This window comes from Chionomys nivalis, chromosome 16 (assembly GCF_950005125.1).
Source record: "Chionomys nivalis chromosome 16, mChiNiv1.1, whole genome shotgun sequence".
In the NCBI taxonomy this organism is placed as follows: domain Eukaryota; kingdom Metazoa; phylum Chordata; class Mammalia; order Rodentia; family Cricetidae; genus Chionomys; species Chionomys nivalis.
The window spans coordinates 31,429,343-31,446,996 of NC_080101.1; the positions used below are offsets into that span (position 1 = coordinate 31,429,343).

Below are 17,654 nucleotides of genomic sequence, written 5' to 3' on the forward strand. Positions count from 1 at the left end.
ATCAGCAGAATTGTCTGGAAGAGGAAGAGACCAGCCAAACTGCTAGGAAGAGGGAGGCTCAGACCAACTGAGCTGTTTGACAGTGACACTTTCCAAAACACTGAGCTGCCTGCTGGCTGTACAGTGTTTCGTGTTTCCAGATTTTGTGAGCGGTCACTTATGCTGGTGTGGAAATTTGGAGATGCAGCTGTCTTTGAATTGTTTCTGCTCCTGTAAGTAGTCCCTCACCTACATTCCCCTTAGCAAATCCTCACATATTCCTGTAAGTAATCCCAATAAAACTCATTGGTTTACCAAGTTGGAATTTGGCTCTGTCCACAGTTTGGTCTGTCATTGTTCCAGTATGGGGTGAGTATATATTTATTTATGTCTTTAAAGGAATAGTGTCACAGTGTTTTGAGATTCTAGTTCAGTGCCTCAATTTGTGGTAGATAATTGACTTTGAACTGCAAAAAGCAGTCAAGGTTGTGCTTGCTTTTGCTATGGCCCTTGCAATGGGACCACAATTCACACTTACAAGTAGCTGTATTTAACAGAGGCCTGGGAAACACATGGGATGCATATTGAGTATCTTTTTCTTGCTTTGGTAAAAGATGCCATTCATCCATTGCCCTAGTCTCAAAGCTAGCTTGGGTGCTGCCTCTTAGGCTTTCTCTGTGCATTGCTCCAGGCAAACACTGCTAATAAATCAGAGTTTTCACAAAGTTGAAACTCATTTGCCATTCTGACACCAGAAACTTGAAGAGACACATGCTTTAGTATAAACTCAAAATGACATCCTTAATTTTTAGTCCCTAAGGATAGCCCTTCATGCTTCCACATCCGAAGCTAATTAACTCCTCAAACATTAGGTCACACTTGCTAAAATTGCTCCTATCATATGCCTGCTAATTGGACTTCTTCCTTCTTCCCTAGAACGAAGCCCCCACTTGTCAACCAAGGTCCTAGAAACAGATGTTCTTCATATGAGAACTTCTCTTCTTCCCCTGTTTGCTCTGAGCTGAAATATCAAGCTGAGTTCTCCCTCTGTCCTCATATGATAGAATCTACTAATAACTGCTCTGTGTGTTTGTCAGGAGCTCTGGACCAGGGTTCTCTCCGTGTGAAACAAACTATCCTCACAGTCTTGAGAAAAAAGCGAGTATTAATATTTTCCATAAATTATTGATTTTGATAGAGATTGTCAGAAAGAGCTTTTCTCTGATAAAAGTTGAATCAACTGTTTCTCAGTTTGAATTGGAGTTAATCTGGGCTATGGAGTTTTTTTGCAGTGACTTCATATCTGTACTGTTTGAAGGATATATGGAACTTCAGTGATCAACCACTCTGAAAGAGGCAACCAATACCTTGCATTGGTCTTTTTAATTGACAGGCTATTTTTTCTGGGAGATGCATAGTCTGATTTTCATTGGGCAATTAATTTAAACATCATCTTTGCCCTGTCTCTATGTCTCTGTATGTGCATGTGTATTTTCGTGTATGTACATGCCTGAAAGTTTATGTGTGTATGCATGCCTATGTCGTGTGTGTGTGAGGGATATATATGTGTGTGTGGTAAAATGGTATAAGTGGCACACATGCATGCATGTCCATGTGTGTGTGTGTAATGTGGGGTATATTTTGTGTATCCCTGTGGTGTGTGTGTGTGTGTGTGTGTGATCATAGTGTATGTATATGTGTGTGTGTGTTGGTATAGTATGTGGAGGAGGTGTATGGTCATATGTGTGTGTTATGTGGGGTAGGTTCTCTATGTGCCTATGTAGTGTGTGAGGAGTCATAGTGTATGTGTGTTTGTGGTGGTGTGGTATATGTGGGGGGTTGAATGTGTATGAGCTATGTAAGGTGGGTTCTCTGTGTGCCTGTATGATGTATGGAGTATCATAGTGTATGTGTGTGTGGTGGTGGTGTGGTATATTTGACATTTATGTGTGTGTTTGTGTGTGGTATGATCTTTAGTATTAGTTTTCCTTCCTCATATCCTTTTCTCTACACAGTCCTCCAATGTCCCTTATCTTTTGCCCCATTATTCCTCATCCCAAATTCATACCACTTATATTACTACTTCCTTCCATTGAAAGTGTCCCTTCTGACCACCTAATAGCTTTCTGAATTCTATGAATACTGCAATTTTAACACATAGAGCTAAACATTCAAAGAAAAACCTATATGAGAGAGAATATGTGTCATTTGTCTTTGTGGGTCTGTAATATCTCACTAGGAATGATTATTTTTACCTATTGAACTGAAAACTTCACTTTTTTCTTTACAAATCATTGACATTCTATTTTGTATACATACCACATTTCTATCATTCATTCATCAGACAATTAGATATATAGTCTATTAATGTTCCACAGCTATTGTGAATGGGGAAGTAATGAAGATTATTTTAGTATTTATAAAGAAAGCCATGGAATCACGTGGGGATGTGCACAGAGGTGGACTAAATAAATTATATGATAGATATTACCACATTTTGAGGAGCTCCCACTTTGATTGTCCTAGTGTCTGCACCAACTTGCACTCCCAACAGAAATAAGTAGGTGTCAACCTTTGTCCATGCTACCGTTTGTTGTTTTTCATCTTAGCTATACTAACAAACATTAAATTTCGAAGTAATTTTAGTTTGTATTTCCATGATGGGGTTTTTGTCCTTGGGTTTATTTATGTGGTGGAGTATGCTTATTGCTTTAAGTATGTTGAATCACACTTGCATCTCTAAAATGAAAACAACTTGATCAAGATGGATGATCTCTTAGATATGTTCATTGTGTCTCATCCATTTTGTTATATTGTGTTTCATTTTCACTGACTTCTAGGAATTTTACAAGTTCTCTTAAAATAGACTCCTTTATTAATTCTGATAATTTCATGCAATGTATTTTGAACATATTCGTCATCCAACTCTTCCCGTTAACTTCACTTAGCAGCACCTCAAACGGCCTATTCCCAACCGATATTGTATCTATTTAAAAATTTTAATATTCCGCTGAGTCCAGTTTAGGCTCCATATACTTTTGAGTGTAGAGCAGTCACTGGAACATACATGACCTCCTAGGAGTCAGGGATCCATTTGTCATTTCATAGAGTGTGGTTCAATTTTCATGGATATGCATATAATCTGTGGTTTCTTTTGCTCTTGATATCTATTTTTATTTTGCCAAGACCAGGTAAGATACAAGGAATTACTTCAATTTCCTGTGTTTGCTGGTGGATCTTTTGTTTCCCAAAATGTTCTCTACTTTAGCAGTTGTGCCATGAGCTGAAGAGAAGAATGTCCTCTAATGTTTGAAAATGTATCATTCATCTCTGTAATTTTTCTCTTCATTTTGGACTGGATAATCTTTCAGTTGTTAACAGTTAGAAATGAGAGTCACTTTCTATTAATATATTAGAGTCAATCTGTTGCTTTATGCCTATAATGTTCTTTTTAAGAAATTGAATACAACCAAGTTTAGTGTAGCTATGTTTAGGTTATCTTGTCTTCCTAAAATGAACTTTATATTTTCTGATGAGTTTTGATTTTTAGTCTATTTTATTTATTATTAGATTAGCAACTTATATTTATTTCCTGGTTGCATTTGTTTGGATACCTTTGCCTACTCTCTCACTCTAAAATGGCTCCCATCTTGAATACCAAGGTGTGTTTCTCAGAGGCAGAAAAGTGATTAAATTTCAATCTAGTCATCCAGTTAGTTTATTTTGCTTCATTATAAGACATACTGTGGTTTCTATAATTATTCTTATCTTTTAAATTATCTTTTTATACATATATAAGCTCTTACTGTATAGGTATGACCGACTTGAACTCACTGTGCAGCTCAAGCTGACCTTGGATTTTTGATTATCCTGTCTTAGTTTTTTGAATTGTGGAATTGCAGATGTATGTTGTGATTCCCCATATCCTACTCTGCTGAGCAGAGTATTCACAGACATAACCAAGTAACTAGTAGAGAGCACGGTCTTCACCGTTCAAAGAGAACAGCAGATGTCCAAAAGAACTATATGTCTAGAGTTACCATGGTGACCATTGTTGAATTGCAATGTTCAACAGGTCCCTTATAAGATTACATTTCCAGTGACTTACCACCAACATGTTACCACCTTTAAGATATTAACCTGCTACCTTTTGAAAGCTCTTCCAGTGCCCATGTATCTGGATCTCCATCTGTTTAGCAGTATTGTGGTGTGTGGAGTTGCAGAGTAATACCCTTTATATCTGTGTTTTCCTATATCTAACATTTGATACCAACATAGAATGCTGCTCTGAACTTGATGTTCCTAATATCCACTCATCAAAACAAAATCTGGGAAAATATAATGGTTGAAAGAGGAGAAAAGCATGCTTTTATTTTTTCAATCCAAATGAACATGTTTCCACCCTAGTTAAATAACACTGTATTCCTTTTTGATCCTTAATTCACTTTTCTATCAAGTGAATATAATACAATGTCCATGCTGTTATCATTGTATGAATAAAGTTTCTACACACCAATAGGACTGTTTCATAGTGTAAAAGTTATTGCGTTACTGTAAAAGGTTTACATTTTCTCCATTATCACTTGCAATTATTACCCTCTCCCCCATCTATTCTTTTCCTATACCCAGATTTATCTCCTGATGAACTTGGAGTGCAAGGTGGTAAAGGTCTATTATTTCCTCTGCCTTATAGTAAAAATCCTTCAGTAGAGGTAGAGAGGAGTTTGTTTCACTGCACTAAGGTGTAATAATCTTGTGTTTTCTAAGTCAAGCTCAAATGAGAGTGGTCCATGAAGGGAATAGGAGATAAGGAAAAAAGGATCCTTTCATCTGAGTCATTCAGAAGTGTCTCTGTCCTTCCCTGGTTGAAGATGCTCCTGTTTGCCCCTCGCAGTCTCTGTTTCACGGAGGCTGTTTTGAAAATGTGGTGTCCTGCTTTACCCCGTCTTCTCCTGACATTTGGGTGCCATTTCTGAAATCTTGTTGTTTCCTCAGTCCAACCACACCCAGCATCCTCTGTAATTCATTAATGACTGTTATCTTGATTGACACGTGCAGTTGGGCAGTTCATGACTACTTCTCCATCTGCTACTTTCTGTGTGTCACAGAGTTCCCGAAGAAACCAGGGCCAGAGAGCAACAAAGGGAATACTTTCCCACATTGTAGTCCCGAGTGCTTTACGCCACGCGTGCTCTCCTCGCTGGATTGCACATTCTGCCAAAGCAATAGGCCATTTCAGTTGTCTGTAGGTGGGAAGTCAGGGAGCCCCATCGGTCCTAAACTCCAGAGCATGTTTCCCAGGCACTCCTTCCAAGTGTTTATCTTTTACTGCACTGATGTGGGTCAGTTGCAGTTATACCTGGAGCTCTCCAGTTCCAGGGCTGAAGTTATCAACAACTTCTTTTTTTACAAACTGCCCTCACTGTCTGAATAATTCCTCAGACCTTCTCAAGCTTTTCCTGGGTTGGCTGTCCCATCAGGAGGAGCCTTGTTGCTGTTGCTATGCCTTTTTAAAATAATATTCTTTCAGCACAACTACTATTCATCCTTTACCCAATGCCTTGCATAGGTGAAAGTCCAAAGGAACATTCGCCTCAAATATCCATAGGAACAAGAACATACTGAGAGTAACAAGAATGGGATAGAATTGGAAGCTTTACTCAGGTGTGCCCCTGGCCAGTCACTGTGTGATGCTTGCTTTGTACAGAAGGGCTACCTGTTTGTGTACAATCCGTGTGACTTTGGCAATTTTTCTTTCTTTCTTTTTTTGACAATGAATATAAAGCATTGTGTGCTCCTCTTTCAGATAGATAGTCACAGATTCCCAGGGATCCTGGGCAAATTAAAATACTTGCTATAAAAGCAGCAGTGAAGAAAATTGTGCATTGTTCATCCTTTCTGTGACAGAATTATCAAAAAGAAAGTCCTGTAGGCTCATTTATGAAGATGGTGTTTCCTCCACCGTTTCCCGAGGGCGTGTGTGGGTACGGTGTACCCTGGCTGGCAAGCCTGTAGTGCTCTTGCAGCTGGGACTGCTGCTATGTTTTTGTGGCAAACTTATTATTGGCCTTCACTGAATATTCAGAGCTCTATTAGCCAGGACCCCTACTGTTTCTCGGAGAGTGAAAACTGGGGAGACTTCCAATTTTCTGTGCCCACTCTGTGACTTAACAATGGCCCCAGGACTGCTATTTTCAGCTGCATCTAGAGTGAGAGATCCATTTCATTTTTTGTTGATATTTGCCAGCTATATTTGCCAGACTTTTTTGCAAATCATTTTTAAAGTGATCTGTCCTGATTTTTAAAATTACCCATGCAATCACATATATAATAGACTCCGTGATGAAACCTGATGTTTTCTTTCTACTCTTATCTCGTACTTTGAGGGATAGATGCATGTGAGATTGGCTGGCATGCAGTTTTTAAGGTGTTGAACTGGTTGAACTTTTTAAGTCATCTACAAAGGAAATTGAAGGCTGTTCTTGCTTTGTGTTGAAACTGGCTCTTATTCAGTAACATAGTCTTATTAAGTAGCCTAGTCTTTATTTTAATTGTCTTCTCTTTCCTGTTGAACTTCCCCTATGTGGGGAAGTTCTCTTCGGCATACATCCATTCCTAGCCAAAGATCACCTTATTCCAGTATTTTGGAATGCCTAGGAAAACTGCTTTGTTACTATATGATTTTCTATCTTGACATTTTTGACTATTTTATGAGATCTTGTGTGCCTTTCTTGGGGGATTTTTAAAAAAAATAGTGATAAATCAAAGTCAACATAGTTCTTTGTAAGTTTTTTTTTTAGCTTATTTATTTATTTATTTATTTTTTTAATTAAAATTTCCACCTGCTCCCCGTTTCCCATTTTCCTCCCCTCCTCCCAAATAATGTCCCCTCCCCCCACTTCCCTCCCCCTCCCCCCACTCCTCTTCTCCTCCCCCCACACCATTCCCCCTCCCTCTCGATACTGAAGAGCAGTCCAAATTCTCTGCCCTGCGGGAAGACGAAGGTCTTCTATCTACTTCCAGGAAGGTGAGCGTCTAAACAGGCTAAGCTCCCACAAAGCCGGTTCATGTATTAGGATCGAAACCTAGTGCCATTGTCCTTGGGTTCTCATCTGCCTTCATTGTCCGCCATGCTCAGAGAGTCCAGAATCAACCCATGCTTATTCAGTCCCAGACCAGCTGGCCTTGGTGGGCTCCCAATAAATCAGTTCCACTGTCACAGTGGGTGGGTGCATCCCTCGTGGTCCTGATTTTTTGCTCATGTTCTCCCTCCTTCTGCTCCTCATTTGGACCTTAGGAGCTCAGACCGTTGCTCCAAATTGAGACTCTGTCTCTACCTCGAACTTTAAAGTATTCATCATGTTAGAAGAAATTTATTGAAAGCAAGTGACCTAATGATGTAGCCTCAGGGGTGGTACACTTGAGTGAAAAATAATGCTTTGTGTTAATCTCCTCTCCTTGAAAGAGTGACCTCTCTAACCCCCTTCACTAAGAATAGAAGGAAAAGCAAGATGTAGATGTGGGTCCTGTAGCTGTGGGGCTGGAGTCTATGAGGTAGGCTCCTGACTTCTAGGTTAGCACCACTCTCTACCCTGTCTACTCCTCTATCATCTTTTCTGAGCTTTTCCCCCATGAAGTCATTAACTTCAGAGGGGGCTGCAGCTGCATTAGTGAAGAATGGATAAGTTGCTTGCAATTCCAAGATGGACTACACTAATTCTTGAGAATTGTCTCTGTGTATAGAAATAAGAAAATTCTTAGAGCTCAAAGCCATCATTAATTATATCCTTTTTTATTTTTAGTTTTTCTATTCTCTGAAGCTAGAAGATCAAAACCTTGCCTTATATTCCTTATATTTAATGTTGATCTTCCACACAGAATTTTCACATTTGATTTAAAATACACATTCACTGAGCAGGATGCTCATATTTTAATTTTCAAATCAATGTGTTATGATTTCTTTGAGCAAGGAGTAATTTTCTGTTTCTCCCATTTTATCTACCTCCTTTAATCTCCTTTATCTACCTCTACCCACCCAGACTCTTATCACTAAACATCTTCAAGTCCCTATTATATGCAATAGCTGTTGTATTCTATAAGTAGTAGATAGAGAGGACTGATCACTTCTTGGACAGTTTACTGTGAGAACTTCCTGTTGCCTACTCACTAGCCACATGGCCACTTACACTGAAACTAAGATTTTAATACTTTTTTTTGTTTTAGTTTTGAAAACCACATTTCAACTGTCCATTACTTGTACTTGTCTCCCTCTTGCCCTATTCAGCAGTACAGGAATAGAACTTTCTGATTGTCAATATAAACGCCTAAAGAGCAGTCTTCTTGAAATTCATTGGATTAAAATATTCTTGTTTTTTATTTTGAATATATAGTTTCTATTAGATACTGATCGATGTTTCCCTCACATTTTTTATGATTCCAATCAATATCTTGATTTTACGGAAGACAAAGCTGAAGATAAAGGTTTAAGACCCATTGAACCAATATATTTCTATGAATTTTCAGCATTCATTGAGTCATGAATTTAGATCTTACGTTTGAGTTAAGTCAATCACACATCAGACATCAATTAGAAGACATATGGAACACTGCTAGGGAAGTGACTATAACCCCTCTGAAGCAGTCCCCAGATATGATGCCAGTGTGCTCTGGACTCCATCTGTGTCTCCTCCAATAATGGATAATTAAGCATCTTTGATGTGGGATACCCTTCTGTTTGTTGTGAATATGTTTGATTACCATTGGTTAGGAAGAAAACAGTTTTGGCCTCTGGCAGGACAGAATATAACTAGGCAGGAAATCCAAACAGATACAGGGAGAAAGAAGATGGAGTCAGAGAGACTCCAGCAGTCACCAGAGAAGCAAGATGTGAGGTAACGTGCCACGAGATGCATGGTAAAGTATAGAATAAAAGAAATGGGTTAATTTAAGTAATAAGAGCTAATTAATAATAATTAGTTATAAATTGTTTGGCCTCTGAGGGTTGTTTGGGAACTGACAGGCAGGAGAGAAATATCCATTTATAAAGTCCCATGGAAGAAGAGGAAAGCTTCAAGAGAACCAATAACACAAATGAAGACATGCTGAGATTCAGGCCAAGTTCATACCAATTAAGTTCTGAATGAAACTTTCAGATTTGATTTTGAAAGAACACCAAATTATAAAATCTGTGGCAGACTCCATACAAAATGAATTTTCGGCACATAGCTGTGAGAAACTAGTGTGGCTGATTATTCAGTGATACAGTGATGACACTAAGAAAGACCAGTCAAAACCTGTCAAAACCCTACCAATAGTAAAACAAGTGAATGTTTATGCATGCATTTGTGTGGACAGTGACTGTGTTGCCATTTCATGGTTAATCATGAAAGGGTGGAAGCTGTTTGAGATATACAGAAGGAATTAGGAGCTAGTAAGTGCTTCTATTAATATTCTTTAGTTTATTAATTCCTGAGGTGGCATGACATAAGAGTTTTGTTTTGTCTGCATTACTACTCAAAGTGCACATTGGAAAGTTCATTTTTTTTCAAGGTTCAGTTTTGAAGATTGGCAGGCACAGAGCCCCAAGAGCAGCCCATCACTTCCTATATACTAATACTAGAATGATTTGATACCTGAAAGGGGAAGTTAATATGACAAGTAAATTAAATTCTCTTTGCTCCAGAGGATCTACCTTAGCTATGAACTATTCTCTAGGTCTTTTGCTTTAGGAACAACACCACTGCTCTCTGAGTAGTTAATCCTGCCCTTCATTGTCTCAGACAGGATAAGAAGAGGGGACAAAATGCAAATCTAGAAGAAAGAACAAGTTTTATGTATGACTTTCCATGAAAGGATTGCCTTCTAAACTGATCTGTAATTTCAAAGTCATACGTGTGAACTCCGCATTGCCCCTCCCTTACTTACAAAGTAAATAATTGGAAGAGTAAAGTGCTTTAGGAGAGAACCAGCAAAAAGCATCAAATAAAAGTGGTTGAGAGTGTACTACCTGTCCTTCATTGCAGTGTTCAGTTCCTTTGGGTGCAACCTAAGTATAGGCCCATACTTAGCCGTCTTGTTTCTGTAACAAAATCCTGAGAAATTCAAGTGCTTCCTTAATCTTATGAATATTACACTGGGGGAGACAGGAGATCCAGTTTGTCTTTGGTATTGGAACACTGAGTCTTGGACTCAGTTGGTGGTAACTTTTTACCATCTAGGCAGCTGAACTGAGGAAAGACAATACTCTAGAGAGAACGTGGCCCAAAAGAAGAGGAAATTGAAGGCATTCACAGTTTTGTTTCGATGACCTGCATTCTGAAGTTCAGTGATAGCAGCTCCCTTGCTAACCACTGTGTTTTGTTTTCTGCTAAACTAGCCTGCAATCTATATCTAGAATATCTTTATGTATATAAAAGTTTACATCTACCTGAGTCTCTAACCTTAAACTAAAATATTTCCTATATTGGAAAGACTGAGCTCAGTGTTCTCACGAGCCTTTGTCCTGAAAGCTGCTATTGATAACCGTCCATCAGTTTAATGGCTCTGCAATCTGTAATACTGCACCAAAACCTGCGAAACTACTAAATCCCAAAGCCCGTAATGTTCTCTGTTGCCATGATAAACAAAGTATGATTTTTCTTATTGGCTTCCTCCAACCACAGACAAATTTCTAAGGAATGTTGTTTGTGAGGATAATACATTAAAGAGCTCTGTGATCTAATAGTGGCGCACACTGTAATGTAATAGAAGGGAGACCATTTCTTAAGTGCTTTATTGGTTTTTTTTTGTTACATCCAATGCTACACTTTTTTTATTAATTATACATAATTCACAATAAGTTATTATCTATTTAATTTCAAGAGGCTCAAGGTACAGTATTTTTCTGAATAAAACACATACATTATTCATTCAACAAGACTTTGATTGTGTCTGAATTCTTTATTAAATCGCCTCTCTTTCTTTGAATTTGTTCTTAGCAGTTGCCAGGCAACTTCTATGATGCTTGGCAAAAATAGTCTCAGAGAAAAAAAATTAAGAGTAAAATTAGTAGAGGCAGGGACCCCTTGTAATAATGGATATTACAGTTGTTCAGATGTAAAATTAGCCACTATGAATGAAGGTTATTATTCAATGGCATACTAAATGGAACTTTCTGGCCAATTGTAAGTTAGGGCTCCCACCCACAATTTGCTTAAATTACAAAGAATATCTTAATTCCCACTTTCAAAGGAAAATGAGGTTGAAAAATATAACAATGAATCCTATATTGAATTTTTAAAGGTGAGTGATGATATATGAGTGAGATTTAGCCTTTATGTAAGCAATTCAGGCTGCCTCCCTGGCGTGGATACTGTGGAACCACAATTACCCCAGTTGAGGTTTCCCATTGAATATCATCAATGCCAAGATGGGAATTCAGTTCATTAAATTCTAGATAAGATCATGTATGTGATATAGCATTATAATACAATTCAATGTACTAGCAAATTATTATAAGACTTAGGAAAATTGTGGGAATAATAAGAAAAGTCCTTAATGAGATAAAGCACATGGTGTCCTTTGAATAGCCAAATTTAGAGATTTCCAAATTTCATTTTATAAGTTTTGGCAGTGGTAGAAGTTACTTTAAATTAAGGAGAAATTTATTACAAGTTATTTTTCTCTCTTATGTTATTTCAATACCAGTTGTGGTTTTCTGATATTATAGGTTAGTAAAGACAAATAAAATTCTCAAATTTATGGAGAGCTCCAGTCAAAAGTCAGATGGATTTAGGAAAGTAATGTTTTTCTATTAATAATTATATTTGGAATGGGGAAATGGCCTGATCAGTACAATACTAACTGCTAAGCTTTAGTACCTGAATTCAGATACTGTGTAAAATTAAAGTATGGCAACATGCACTTAGAAACCAAGCACTAGGTAAGCAGATACAGGAGAATCTCATTCTATCTGAATTGATGAATTCAGGCCAAGAAAAGACCTTGTCTCAAAATAAATTAATTAATTTCATAAGGTTGATAATGATTGTCAGGGAACATACCAAATATCTATACCTGGCCTCCCCAGGCATACACACATCATTGTACATGCAAACATATGCATACACATCTACACATGTGTACACATACGTATGTGTTGCTTGCACATGCACACACACATACATGGTAACCATTCATTTTCATTGTCTATCAATTTCTGCCTTTGTGTCAAGCTCAGTCTTCTTCATGTTTTCTGTAGATTAAAGACCTCTCTCAATATGAATTTTTTGAATGCCTAAACTCTTCATATCTATTCCATCTTTAAAACAAACACCTAACATTAGCAAATGTTTCTTTATTGTTTGTCTCATGACTCACTTTCCCTTTATTGCTGGGTTCTGAGACTGTGTATAGTGTGCTCCACCTAGGCCTCAGATTACTTCCTCTAGAAACTAAAGTTTCTACCTCAATTGGTTGGACCTCACCATAGAAGAATTTTAAAGTGGTAACAATGATCTCTCTCCCTAGCTCAACAACTACTTGGCCTAAAAACTTCTAATGCTCAATATCATTTTCCAAATGAATTAATCTATTTTGTGTGATACTGTGGCTTTCACATTATTTTACTTCTTGGTGTCCTGGCTTTACTTTTCACTTGTCTTCCCTTTTGGTCCTTAAAACAATGATACCCCCTTCATCACTTTTTCTTTTCCAGTTCTAATGCCACATCCATCCCTTTGCTGATAGATTCATAGTGTATCCTTAATGACCAACTTTATGTCATCAAGATGATTTTTCCTTAATTTGTTTAAATAAAGACTATTAAGAGAGATGGTCCATTTTATATTTTATTGTTATGTGAATATTTCAGAAAATTATTTATAAGTAAATTTGCTAGAAGTAAACACAGTTAAGAGATAGGGTATAATTCTCAGAGTGAAATACTAGCAAGTGAATATATTTGAATAAGAAGCATTCCTTTTCTTTGACATGAAATAAGGGGCATTTTTCTATCCATCTGTATCTTCTGAATTTAGTAATGGTTCATATCTCCACCAAATCCAAAAATTTTAGAAAATCCTCCTAAAACAATGCCTGGCTTTTAAATGCGATCATCTCAGTGTGTTAGTTTACAGACAAAAAAAAAATCCATCTGGTGCCATCTTAAATGTCTGGCTGTGTTTTTCTCCTGCCAGGATCAATTATGAATGATGCTGTGCATTTCAGTGCTTGGCCTCTGGAGAGAAGCCTTCACTGATCAACCTCACCTCCTCCCTGATATAGGATATTTTTGGATGTCAAGTGCTCATGGCATCTGAAAATTCTCAGTTTGCTAGATAACTCAAGCTATTCTAGATGCAGTATGCTATTAGTTTGTGTAACTCTTACTACCAAGAAATTTTAGTTTATTGATAAATTATGCAATAGTAGAGATTTTTGTATTAGCAACATGTGTGTTTGTGAACATAGATTATTACTATCATGATAAATTGGATTTTTAAAAGGGCGAGCAAATACAAAACTAAACAAGTAAATAAAATAAGGATGAACATTATACAGCAAAGAAAATAAAACACTTTATGTTACATCTGGAAGAGAATGAAAAAGCTAAAAGGAAAAGGAGACATCAAAGTGTTTTCATTTAGCTCTGTGGAGGCATTTAAAAGAATTTGAACACTGAAAAATATAATACATTCATAAGGTAATATGTTAGCAAACTATTTCAAGTTGGCACTTTAGAGATGGGGAAAAAATTAGAAAGTAGCTCAGGGGAAACAAGATCAATGCCTCCTGAAGAAAAGGTAATGAATAAACTTAGCTGTTAAAAGAGTACTTTGTATGTGTCTGTTCTTTCTCTCTCCTTAATGACTCATCTGATGAAATATTGTCTACATCTTTGTGTGTACCCCAACACACCCACAGCAAGGAGTTCCTCACCAGAGAACCCCTGCAACACCCTGCATCCTATTGTGAGTCTCAGCCCCGACGTTTTCCAGTGTGGAGAAGTTGTGAGGGATCTAACGTCTCTTGAGAAGGTAGATATATCTTGATGCTCTAAACTTGTTCTAGATAATTCTTCTATGTATGGCCCATATCTATTCCATATATTATACACAATACTATATATATATGTGTGTGTGTGTGTGTATGTGTAATCACTTATATAACATAGTATATTTTGTATGGTGTTGTATATATGTGGCATACATATAGATAGATATTGATATGGATAAATATATATATATACATGTTGTCTTCAGTGGCTTGGGTCCCTGGTGTGTGTACAACTGAGGGTGGAGGAGGGGAGAAAACACAGAAGTGAAAGGACTATGTCCAATGCATCCTACTAGCTTTGTTGCTACAATTCATGTTCATGAAAATAATCTAAAAAGTATTCCAAGTTAGGAAGACTAAGACTTTCTGAAGATTTCTCATTTTGTTTATCATTTTATACATAATAACATTGTTAGTATGTTTAGTTTAACTTTAATTTTTATTTTTTAAGTTTCTGATGCACGTTTTTACTGAGTAGCTTAGGCTGGTCTTGACCTTGCTGCACGAGTGAAGCTGCTCTTGAAAACTGTGGCTGTCTTCCTGACACCTGAGTGCTGGAATTACAGGCATGAACACACCGATCTTTTAAGTCTAGTTAGAAATCATATAAGTTGTGCCCATTAATAAAATGACTTAATATTTCAGTGCATGTATATTGTGTATTATTTAAATAAGTTGAAGCGTAAGTATTTCCTCAAATATCATGCCTTTAGGTAAATTATTCAATATCACTTATTGTAATGTTTTGAACATTATTACACACTCTTGCTTTCTGTGGTCACTTCTGCTATGCAGAGTCAGTGACAAAGTAAAAGGGATAATGCTTGTCAAACGGTCAACTGGCTATGCTGATATTAGTAAAATAAATGTGTTTGATAGGAATGATCCTTGATAAGCTAAGTGACCCTGACAGCGACACTTCAGGTCCCTACAGGCTCTGATAATTACAATAGTTTCCTATGGGTTAAGGTCATCCTTTTAAGAAGATGGCATTAGTTGCTCTTGATGGTGTCCAGTTCCAGTGCTATGGTGATTAAAGTTTTTACTTGAGCTGACTGTATCATGGTTTGGCACTTCTTCCATTTCCTTGGAATTCAAATGAAAGTAAAACTCCAATTTTGGTTTCAGAATGTACCTAGCATTTCATTTTAGTTCCCCGGTTTTATTCATCTTGATCAATTTCTAAATTATGCTGTTGCCCAATTTCCACGCAAAGAAATAATAAGTGCTTCAGCAAACAATGTCATTGCTCCTACAATGAATTCCTAGACTCATATCCCAGACAAAAAAAAGTAGATTTTAAAAATGTGTTTTATTTTTCCTCTTGACATATGTATCTTGTTTTTAAGAAAATCTAATATAAGTATAGACCTTTTTAGAGGGAATCACAATTATGAGTCATATTATGAGAGTTTATTCATTAGCTATATATAGACACTGTAACTTTCATCATACATGTCTGAAGACTTCTGATAGTGTGTGAAGGTTGGCTTGTATTATGGCTTGAAGGGGGTTCTTTGAATTTGTTTATTTCCTGTTTTAAGTAACCCGGAGGCACCATTTCTTACTTTTTTCTAATCCAATACCTTATTGCATTTTGCCACTTTGTTAAAGCAAATGGAAAGTTTGAAGACTAGTTAAGTTTAATCATGTGCTTTATCGATGATAGAACTATTGCTTGGATTGTTTAAACTTTCCTAACATTGTAAGCAGATTTACAAACACCAAATTTCATACCAGAGGATGTTGTTTTCCTTTCTAAAACTATCTCTAACTATAAAAATTAACCTAATTGTAAGTGCCTACCTCCATATTCATATTCTTTTTATGTCTTTGTGCTAGAATCTCTAGCAATTGTGGTCATGCATAATCGGCCCTGGAGATCACCCAGGACGACTTAGAGCTTGGGTTGAACCTCAAAGTTGACTATGTGTGTGATTTCCTCTGGTTATGTGTGGGTTTGTGTTATTATTAGAGCCTGGCTCTGAGCTCAATATCAGTCCTGTTAACAGAAAATGACATTGTGCTGTTTCCTATGAAAATCTTGATTCCTTGGTACCCTTTAAGCATTCTACACAGACACATCGGAAGAAATACTCTTGATCCTATGCTTGGCTTATTTTCTATAGATACTGCTCATGTATCAGCTGGTAGTTATATTTTTATCCTGCATCTCTTCACATTTTCATATTATACCTATGATAAATTTTCTATAATCATAATGACCTTCCATTTCTCATATACAATACACTTTCTGCTTCTAGGCATTCATGTCCCCTTCAGAGGAATATTATAATTCAGTTTTGTATGTCTGCATTCTTCTTTCTTTCCCTGTTTGAGTTTAGAAGCTGCCCTCCTTGACTTAGAACCTAGACTCATCCGATTGTTAGACCATTTGTTTTTATCTGGATCCTTTGGTTTATGCCTCTTACTATGAAACATAATTGCCTTATTAATTTACTCATTTATTTTGTGACCATAGAATCACTGACTGATCCTGTTCTGCTATATTTTCCATGTCTGACAACATAGAATGTTCATGCTCCTTAAATATTTATCAAGTAAGGAAATCAAAGAAGTAGAAAGAAAGAAAGGAAGGAAAAGGAGTAAAGAATCAATGGACTCAAGTCATCTCTCATTCTTCTGGCAATACTCATTACAAGAGTAGAAACCTTTGCAATATGCAAAGTATTCAAGGGTAAATGATAAGGTCGACTCTGTTGTAACATAGCAGGCAGAGTACAGGGCTTCAGTATAATTGTCCATAGTTGTGTTGACACAGAATTCTTTCTTTGTTTTTTAGAACTTAGAATCAATAGAAATCTCAGTCATAAATATCAATATAAAAGCCAACACTGTCCATGGCGTGCATTGGATACAAAGATTCACTGATCAGCCTCAGGTACATCTTTCCTGTGTGCCTTATGTACCCTTTTCACAATCTTGATATAGCTGGAATCCTAGTTTACAGGGGACGCATTTCTCCCCTTTCCCTCTATTTCCAGAGCATGAACAACTTTGGTCTTGAAGCATGAACCTTGAAAACAATGAAAAGTAGCTATTCCTGAGAAATTAGTTCCCTATTGTAGAGTTTGCTCCTTCAGAGAATGTGTTAGACTCTTCAGAGTTGGTAAGCGACAGATACACATACTAGCTTTGTGCTGGTGTGTGTGTGATTATGATACTTTGTGGTAATAGACTTGCCAATGAGTATTTAAATGAGCCCTTAAGCATAGAGATTTACACAGACAGCCTTCATACTGTAAGAAACCTGATTTTGTCAGGTGAATAGGGCATAGTTTAACTATGATGTACCCAGAACAATAGGAAATGATTGCACATCACCAAAGATGGGTTTGAAAAGAAGCAAATTTACATTTCACTTTTTACATTCAAATGAATTCATTAATGGAAAAAAGTATCATCTATGTCATTTCCAATGAAAATATTTATTTATTGAGAGTCATTTGAAAGTGCTATCAGATAATCACATAGTAATACTAAAGTATATATTTTAGCTAGGCATATACCCCCTCGTCTCTCTTTAGTTCTTACCTCAGTTGTATTTTTTTAACAAATATATATTTACATAATGAATCCCATTCTAATCATATGCAAATTTGTTGTAGAAAGATTGGTAC

General features: G+C 36.8%; 1 protein-coding gene across 3 annotated transcripts in view; it reads left to right on the plus strand.

The window, feature by feature from the left end:
- Nucleotides 1–17,654, plus strand: part of Lingo2 (leucine rich repeat and Ig domain containing 2) — a 1,034,729-nt gene that overhangs the window by 292,906 nt on the left and 724,169 nt on the right. Inside the window, exon 3 of one of the 3 annotated variants that reach the window (XM_057791061.1) lies at nucleotides 13,882–13,994. The exons of the other annotated variants lie outside the window; for them this stretch is intronic. The gene's annotated coding sequence lies outside the window, so the exon portion shown is untranslated. The remainder of the gene's footprint in view (nucleotides 1–13,881; nucleotides 13,995–17,654) is intronic. 3 annotated transcript variants of the gene reach the window in all.